Consider the following 10,126-nt stretch of genomic DNA (forward strand, 5'->3'; position numbering starts at 1 on the left):
ATAGTCAATAAAGCAGAAGTAGATGTTTTTCTGGAACTTTCTTGCTTTTGCAATGATCCAGCAGATGTTGGCAATTTGATCTCTGGTTCCTCTGCATTCTAAATCTAGCTTGAACATCTAGAAGTTCACAGTTCATGTAGTGTTGAAGCCCGGCTTTAAGAATTTGGAGCATTACTTTGCTAGCATGTGAGATGAATGCATTTGTGTGGTAGTTTGAGCATTCTTTGGCATTGCCTTTCTCTGGGATTGGGATGAGAACTGAATTTTTCCAGTCCTGAGGCCACTTCTCTGAGTTTTCCAAATTTGCTGACATATTGATTGCAGCACTTTCATACCATCATCTTTTAGAATTTGAAATAGTTCAGCTGGAATTTCATCACCTCCACTAGCTTTGCTTGTAGTGATACTTCCTAAGGCCCACTTGACTTCACATTCCAGGATGTCTGGCTCTAAGTGACTTATCACACCATCGTGATTATCTGTGTCATATAGATCTTTTTTGTATAATTCTTCTGTGTATTCTTGCCACCTCTTCTTAACATCTTCTGCTTCTGTTAGGTCCATACCATTTCTGTCCTTTATTGTGCCTATCTTTGCATGAAATGTTCCCTTGATATCTCTAACTTTCTTGAAAAGATCTCTAGTTTTCCCCATTCTATTGTTTTCTTCTATTTCTTTGCATTGATCACTGAGGAAGGCTTTCTTTCGTCTCCTAGCTAGTCTTTGGAACTCTGCATTCACATGGGTATATCTTTCCTTTTCTCCTTTGCCTTTTGCTTCTCTTCTTTTCACAGGTATTTGTAAGGTCTCCTCAGACAACCATTTTGCCTTTTTGCATTTCTTTTTCTTGGGGACGGTCTTGGTCCCTGCCTCCTGTACAATGTCACGAACCTCTGTCCATAGTTCTTCAGGCAACGTGTCTATCAGATCTAATCCTTTGAATCTATTTGTCACTTCCACTGTATGATCGTAATGGATTTACTTACTGTACTTCCCCTTTATTTATTCATACCTTATCTGTCTGAATCGTTTAGCTTCTGATACTATATGTGTTCTTATGGGCACTATAAATTATCTCAGTGATGTTTTAGCTTTTCAAATCTAGGGCATTTCTCAATAAGATTTTGAATATATTGGTTGCCATCTTATTTATCACTTGCTATTTAATTATAACTGTTCCTTAAAAGTCAGTCTCTTTGGTCCTTTGAATTTTTTAATTTCTTATGTCTCCGATAACTCAACTATAGTTATGGTTTTGTATTTAGAAGCTTTGTTAAGATATAATTCACATGCCATACAATTCATTCATTTAAAGGGTACAATTCAATGGCTCTTAGTATAGTCACAGGGGATATATATCTATTACACTAGTTATTAATAAGATTTTCATTTCCCCATACCCCTTAGCCATCATCTTTCAATCTCCCTACCTCTTTCCATCCTGTCCTAGGTAACCCCTAATCTACTTTGTTTCTATATTTGCCTATTCTGGCATTTCCTTTAATTAATCACACAACATGTCCCTTGTTATTAGCTTTATAGTTATGATTTTAAACTATATTACCATCCCAATTTCTCAATTATTTAATTCTAGACATAACTCCTCTTCTCAATTCCAGTGTTAACAAATGCAAATTCTATATAAATCATTCTTTATGCAAACTAAACTAAAAACTATAACTAAAAAAGTGTTGACTTTAGTTTTCAACTATCCTGCTTGTCTTTATGTATGTCAATGTATGTGATATCACTTCCCAGGTGGTTCAGAGGGTAAAGAATCTGCCTGCAATGCAAGAGACCTCGGTTCGATTCTGGGGTTGGGAAGATCCCCTGGAGAAGGAAATGGCAACCACTCCAATATTCCTGCTAGGAGAATTCCATGGATAGAGGAGCCTAATGGGCTACAATCATGGGATCACAGAGTTGGACATGACTAAGCAAGTACCACACACATACATGTGACATCACAGACACTATTATTCTTCTCTAAACCTCATACTTTCTGTAACCCTGTCTATTCAGTGCCTAGTATGTAGATGTTAGATTTTCTTTTTGAAAGAATGAATGATTCAGTGACCTGATGTATGAGTTTACCTTCTCTCCACTCTCATATCAATTAAGTGCCCAAACATTCAATTCCTTAGGTTTGCTGCCCAGTGTCTTTCCACCCCAAAGCTATGGAGTTTCTAATTTCTTATTCTTAAAATACCACTTTCCTATTTAGCATATTGTTATTGAACTTTTGCTGGGAAAACTGTCTTGTGCAATTCAAACAACAAAAGATTTAAGGTCATAGGATCTGGGCCCAAGTCCTAATCTCATTACTTCCCTGTTGTGAGATTATGGATTGGTTATTTCAGCTTTTTAAATTTTTTTGACTCATGAAATTTTTTTGACTCATCAAATTTTTTTGACTCAATTTTTTTTTGATGTCTATAAAATGAGAGAGATGGCATTAGTCATGCTTATTTCATGAAAACCTGAAAAATCTGCAGTACCTAAAATAGTACCTAGTATATCACAGATACTCAAAAAAAAATTGGTAGAGAAAGATTTTCAAATGTGATCATATATTTAAAAACACTCTCTAGTTTTTATTTTATTTATTTTTACTTATTATTTTTTATTATTTTTTGGTAGGTGTCCATGTACTTTTTTTTTTTTTTTTTGACTTTACAGTATTATATTGGTTTTGCCATACATCAACATGAATCCGCCACGGGTGTACACGTGTTCCCCATCCTGAACCCCACTCCCACCTCCCTCCCCGTACCATCTCTCTGGGTCATCCCAGTGCACCAGCCCCAAGCATCCTGTATCCTGCATCAAACCTGGATTGGTGATTCGTTTCTTATATGATATTATACATGTTTCAATGCCATTCTCCCAAATCATCCCACCCTCTCCCTCTCCCACAAAATCCAAAAGAGTGTTCTATATATCTGTCTCTTTTGCTGTCTCACATACAGGGTTATCATTACCATCTTTCTAAATTCCATATATATGCATTAGTATACTGTATTGGTGTTTTTCTTTCTGGCTTACTTTACCCTGTATAATAGGCTCCAGTTTCATCCACCTCATTAGAACTGATTCAAATGTATTTTTTTAATGGCTGAGTAATACTCCATTGTGTATATGTACCACAGCTTTCTTATCCATTCATCTGCTCATGGGCATCTAGGTTGCTTCCATGTCCTGGCTAAAACAAGGGTGGTGGTTGTTGTTTAGTCAGTCATATCTGACTCTTTGTGACCCCATGAACTGCAGCCTGCCAGGTTTCCCTGTCCTTCACTATCTCCTTGAGTTTGCTCAAACTCAAGTCCATTGAATCAGTGATGCCATCCAACCTCTGCCATCTCCTTCTCCTCCTGCCTTCAATCTTTCTCAGCATAAGGATATCAGGTGGCCAAAGTATTAGAGCTCATCTCCAGCATCAGTCCTTACAAAGAATATTCAGGGATGATTTCCTTTATGTTGACTGGGTTGATCTCCTTGCTGTCCAAAGGTCTCTCAAGAGTCTTCTCCAGCACCACAGTTTGAAAAAAATCAAGTCTTTGGTGCTCAGCCGACTTTATGGTCCAACTCTCACATCCATACATGACTACTGGAAAAACCATAGCTTTGACTAGACAGACCTTTGCCAGCAAACTGATGTCTCTGTTTTTTAATACACCCTCTAGGTATGTCATAGCTTTTCTTCCAAGGAGCAAGCATCTTTTAATTTCAGGGCTGCAGTCACCATCCACAGTGATTTTGGAGCCCGATAAAATAGTCTGTCAATGTTTCTATTTCCATTTATTCCCATCTATTAGCTATGAAGTGACAGGACCGGTTGCCACCATCTTTGTTTTTTGAATGTTGAGTTTATAGCCAGCTTTTTTACTCTCCTCTTTCACCTTCATCAAGAGGCTCTTTAGTTCTTCTTCACTTTCTCCTATTAGGGTGGTGTTCTCTGCATATCTGAGGTTATTGATATTTCTCCTGGCAATCTTGATTCCAGCTTGAGATTCAGGCTGCCCAGCATTTCACATAATATACTCTACATAGAAGTTAAATAAGCCGGGTGACAATATACAGCCTTGACATACTCCTTTCCCAATTCTCAACCAGTTCTGTTGTTCCATGTCCGGTTCTAACTGTTACTCCTTGACCTGTGTACAGGTATCTCAGAAGGCATGTAAGCTGGTCTGGTATTTCCATCTCCTGCAGAATTTTACACAATTTGTTGTGATCCACACAGTCAAAGGCTTTTGTGTAGTCAATGAAGCAGAAGCAGATTTTTTTCTGGAATGCCCTTGCTTTTTCTGTGATCCAACAGATGCAGGCAATTTGATCTCTGGTTCCTCTGCCTTTTCTAAATCCAACTTGTACATCTGGAAGTTCTCAGTTCGTGGACTATTGAAGCATAGCTTGAAGAATTTTCAGCATTACCTTGCTAGCATGTGAAATGAGTACAACTATGCAATTGTTTGAACATTTTTTGCCATTGCCCTTCTTTGGGATTGGAATGAAAACTGACATTTTCCAGTTCTGTGGCTAATGCTGAGTTTTCCAAATTTGCGGGCATATTGAGTGCAGCAGTTTCACAGCCTCATCTTTTAGGATTTGAAACAGCTCAGCTGCAATTCTATCACTTCCAATGCTTCCTAAGGTGACTTGACGTCATACTCCAGAATGTCTTGCTCTAGGTGAGTGATCACACCATCGTGGTTATCTCAGTCATGAAGACATTTTTGTATAATTCCTCTGTGTATTCTCACCACCTCCTCTTAATATCTTCTGCTTCTGTTAAGTCCATACCATTTCTGTCCTTTACTGTGCCCATCTTTACATGAAAATGTTTCCTTGGTATCTCTAATTTTCTTGAAGAGATCTCCAGTCTCTCCCATTCTGTTATTTTCCTCTTATTTCTTTGCATTGTTCACTTAAGAAGGCTTTCTTATCTCTTCTTGCTATTCTTTGGAATTCTGCATTCAGATGGGTATCCTTCCTTTTCTCATTTTTCTTTTGGTTTTCTTTTCTCAGCTATTTGTAAGGCCTCCTCAGACAACCATTTGCCTTTTTGCATTTCTTTTTCTTGGGGATGGTTTTGATCACCACCTCACGTATGCTCCTATGAATCTCCATGTATACTTCTTCAGGCACTCTGTCTATCTGATCTCATCCCTTGAATCTGTCACTTCCACTGTATTATCATGAAAATAATGATTTCCCCTACTTTATTCAATTTAAGTCTGAATTTTGCAACAAGGAGTTCATGATTTGAGCCACAGTCAGCTTCTGGTCTTGTTTTTGCTAACTGTATAGAGCTTTTCCACCTTTGGCTGCAAATACTATGATCAGTCTGATTTTGGTGTTGACCATCTGTTGATGCCCATGTGTAGAGTCATCTCTTGTGTTCTTGGAAGAGGGTGTTTGCTTTGACCAGTGCGTTCTCTTGGCAAAAATTTGCTAGCCTTTGCCCTGCTTCATTTTGTACTCCAAGGTCAAAGTTGCCTGTTACTCCAGGTATCTCTTGACTTCCTAGTTTTGCATTTCAGTCCCTATGATGAAAAGAACATCTTTTTTTGGTGTTACTTCTAGAAGGTCTGGTAGGTCTTCGTAGACACGTTCAACTTAATCTTCTTTGGCATTAGTGGTTTGCGCATAGTTTGAATTCCTGTGATACTGAATGGTTGCCTTGGAAATGAACAGAGATCATTCTGTCATTTTTGAGATTGCACCCAAGTACTGCATTCTGGACTCTTTTGTTGACTATGAGGGCTGCTCCATTTCTTCTAAGGGATTCTTTTTTTTTTTTTTAATTTAAATTTTAATTTTTACTTTATTTTACTTTACAATTCTGTATTGGTTTTGCCATATATTGACATGAATCCACCACGGGTGTACATGTGTGCCCAAACATGAACCCCCCTCCCACCTCCCTCCCCATAACATCTCTCTGGGTCATCCCCGTGTACCAGCCCCAAGCATGCTGTATCCTGCATCGGATAGACTGGCAATTCGATTCTTACATGATATTATACATGTTTCAATGCCATTCTCCCAAATCATCTCACCCTCTCCCTCTCCCTCTGAGTCCAAAAGTCCGTTATACACATCTGTGTCTTTTTTGCTGTCTTGCATACAGGGTCGTCATTGCCATCTTTCTAAATTCCATATATATGTGTTAGTATACTATATTGGTGTTTTTCTTTCTGGCTTACTTCACTCTGTATAATAGGCTCCAGTTTCATCCATCTCATCAGAACTGATTCAAATGAATTCTTTTTAATGGCTGAGTAATACTCCATTGTGTATATGTACCACAGCTTTCTTATCCATTCATCTGCTGATGGACATCTAGGTTGTTTCCATGTCCTGACTATTATAAACAGTGCTGTGATGAACATTGGGGTACATATGTCTCTTTCAGTTCTGGTTTCCTCAGTGTGTATGCCCAGCAGTGGGATTGCTGGGTCATAAGGCAGTTCTATTTGCAATTTTTAAAGGAATCTCCACACTGTTCTCCATAGTGGCTGCACTAGTTTGCATTCCCACCAATAGTGTAGGAGGGTTCCCTTTTCTCCACACCCTCTCCAGCATTTATTGCTTGCAGATTTTTGGATCGCAGACATTCTGACTGGTGTGAAGTGGTACCTCATTGTGGTTTTAATTTGCATTTCTCTAATAATGAGTGATGTTGAGCATCTTTTCATGTGTGTGTTAGCCATCCATATGTCTTCTTTGGAGAAATGTCTATTTAGTTCTTTGGCCCATTTTTTGATTGGGTTGTTTATTTTTCTGGAATTGAGCTGCATAAATTGCTTGTATATTTTTGAGATTAGTTGTTTGTCAATTGCTTCATTTGCTATTATTTTCCCCATTCAGAAGGTTGTCTTTTCACCTTGCTTATATTTTCCTTTGTTGTGCAGAAGCTTTTAATTTTAATTAGATCCCATTTGTTTATTTTTGCTTTTATTTCCAGAATTCTGGGAGGTGGATCATAGAGGATCCTGCTGTGATTTATGTCTGAGAGTGTTTTGCCTATGTTCTCCTCTAGGAGTTTTATAGTTTCTGGTCTTACATTTAGATCTTTAATCCATTTTGAGTTTATTTTCATGTGCGGTGTTAGAAAGTGATCTAGTTTCATTCTTTTGCAAGTGGTTGACCAGTTTTCCCAGCACCGCTTGTTAAAGAGATTGTCTTTACTCCATTGTATATTCTTGCCTCCTTTGTCAAAGATAAGGTGTCCATATGTGTGTGGATTTATCTCTGGGCTTTCTATTTTGTTCCATTGATCTATATTTCTGTCTTTGTGCCAGTACCATACTGTCTTGATGACTGTGGCTTTGATTCTTGCCCACAGTATTAGACATAATGGTCATTGGAATTAAATTACTCATTCCGGTCCATTTTTGTTCACTGATTCCTAAAATACTGATGTTCACTGTTGCCATCTCCTGTTTGAAAATTTCCAGTTTACCTTGATTCATGGAGCTAACATTCCAGGATCCTGTGTAATATTGTTCTTAATAGCCTCAGACTTTACTTTCACTACCAGACACATCCACACTTGGGCATTATTTCCGCTTTGGCTCAGCCTCTTCATTCCTTCTGGTTTAAAAAGAATAATTTATTGCTTTTTCACAGTGGGTTTGCCTCTAGGACACAGGTGTGAAAACCACCATTCAGTTCAGTTCACTTCACTTCAGTCGCTCAGTCATGTCCGACTCTTTGCGACCCCATGAATCGTAGCACGCCAGGCCTCCTTGTCCATCACCAACTCCTGGAGTTCACTCAGACTCACGTCCAATGAGTCAGTGATGCCATCCAGCCATCTCATTCTCTGTCGTCCCCACTTCTCCTGCCCCCAATCCCTCCCAGCATCAAAATCTTTTCCAATGAGTCAACTCTTTACATGAGGTGGCCAAAGTATTGGAGTTTCAGTTTTAGCATCATTCCTTCCAAAGAAATCCCAGGACTAATCTCCTTCAGAATGGACTGGTTGGATCTCCTTGCAGTCCAAGGGACTCTCAAGAGCCTTCTCCAACACCACTATTAAACCTAAGCAAAAATGGGAAAGGAAAAGACCCACATCAACGTCATTGTCATTGGGTATGTAGATTCAGGGAAGTCTACCACGACTGGCCATCCGATCTACAAATGTGGTGGGATCAACAACAGAACAATTGAAAAGTTCGAGAAGGAGGCTGCTGAGATGGGAAAGGGCTCCTTCAAATACGCCTAAGTCTTGGACAAACTGAAGCTGAACATGAGCGTGGTATCACCACTAATATCTCCCTGTGGAGATTTGAGACCAGCATGTGTTATGTTACCATCATTGATGCCTCAGAACATGGAGACTTCATCAAAAACATGATTACAGGCATATCCCAGGCTCACTGTGCTGTCCTGATTGTTGCTGCTGGTGTTGGTGAGTTTGAAGCCGGTATCTCTGAGAATGGGCAGACCCGTGAGCATGCCCTTCTGGCTTACACCCTGGGTGTGAAACAACTAATTGTTGGAGTTAACAAAATGGATTCCACTGAGCCATCCTACAGCCAGAAGAGATACGAGGAAATTGTTAAGGAAGTCAGCACCTCCATTAAGAAAATTGGCCGCAACCCCGACACAGTAGCATTTGTGCCAATTTCTGGCTGGAATGGCGACAACATGCTGGAGCCAAGTGCTAATATGCCATGATTCAAGGGATGGAAATTCACCCATAAGGATGGCAATGCCAGTGGAATCACCCTGCTTGAAGCTCTGGATTGCATTCTGCCACCAAGACATGCAACTGACAAACCTTGCGTTTGCCTCTCCAGGATGTCTATAAAATTGGTGATATTGGTACTGTCCCTGTGGGTTGTGTGGAGACTGGTGTTCTCAAACCTGGCATGGTGGTCACCTTTGCTCCAGTCAGTGAAACAACTGAAGTCTGTAGAAATGCACCATGAAGCACTGAGTGAAGCCCTTCCTGGGGACAATGTGGGCTTCAATGTCAAGAACGTGTCTGTCAAAGACATTCATCATGGCGATGTGGCTGGTGACAGCAAAAATGATCCACCAATGGAAGCAGCTGGGTTCACAGCTCAGGTGATTATTTTGAACCATCCAGGCCAGATCGATGCTGGATATGCACCTGTGCTGGATTGTGACACAGCTCATGTTGCTTGCAAGTTTGCTGAGCTGAGGAAGAAAACTGATCGTCATTATGGCAAAAAGCTGGAAGATGGCCTTAAATTCTTGAAATCTGGTGATGCTGCCATCGTTGATATGGTTTCTGGCAAGCCTATGTGTGTCGAGAGCTTCTCTGATTATCCTCCCCTGGGCCGTTTTGCTGTGCGTGACATGAGACAGACAGTCGCTGTGGGTGTCATCTCATCAAAGCAGTGGACAAGAAGGCAGCTGGAGCTGGCAAGGTCACCAAGTCTGCCCAGAAAGCTCAGAAGGCTAAATGAATATTATCCCCAATACGTGCTACCCCAGTCTTAATCAGTGATGGAAGAATAGTCTCAAAACTGTTTGTCTCAATTGGCCATTTAAGTTTAATAGTAAAAGACTGGTTAATGATAACAATGCATTGTAAAACCTTCAGAAGGAAAGGAGAATGTTTTTGTGGACAATATGTTTTGTGTGTGGCAGTTTAAGTAATCAGTTTTTAAAATCAGTGCTTTTTAATGAAAACAACTTGACCAAAAAAATCTGTCACAGAATTTGAGACCCATTAAAAAATGTTGCATGAGAAACCCGTGTCTTCTTTGGGTCAACACTGTAACTCCCTATGGTACTATTTTGGTAAGAGTTGCTCGTAACCTATTTCTGGTAAAACAATTTTCGATTTATGGGTTTGTATTTCTAGGGTGGAGCTTCAGGTTTGTTAACCTTGTGTTGAGAACTCATCTGTTTTAATAACATCTTAAGCATTGGTGCAACACTTTCTAGATTAGGACAGATGAGCAAAGGTAACTTGTGTTTTATATGTAAGCCAGTTTCAGAAGGTCAGATTCTATAGTATAAAAGCTCCTGGTGCATATAAAATTTTGTATGGTTACATAAATAATGAGTAAATCTATGTCATTTAGTTTCCCAGTTATGAGGATGTGCATTCACATTTATAATATTAAGTAGTTAATCTAAA

The 10,126-nt window shown here is 39.5% G+C and overlaps 1 pseudogene; it reads left to right on the top strand.

Moving 5' to 3' along the window:
- Nucleotides 1-8,059: 8,059 nt before the first annotated feature.
- On the top strand, nt 8,060-9,461 carry LOC138423239 (elongation factor 1-alpha 1 pseudogene; annotated as a pseudogene).
- Nucleotides 9,462-10,126: the final 665 nt, after the last annotated feature.

This window comes from Ovis canadensis, chromosome 18, assembly GCF_042477335.2.
Source record: "Ovis canadensis isolate MfBH-ARS-UI-01 breed Bighorn chromosome 18, ARS-UI_OviCan_v2, whole genome shotgun sequence".
NCBI lineage: Eukaryota > Metazoa > Chordata > Mammalia > Artiodactyla > Bovidae > Ovis > Ovis canadensis.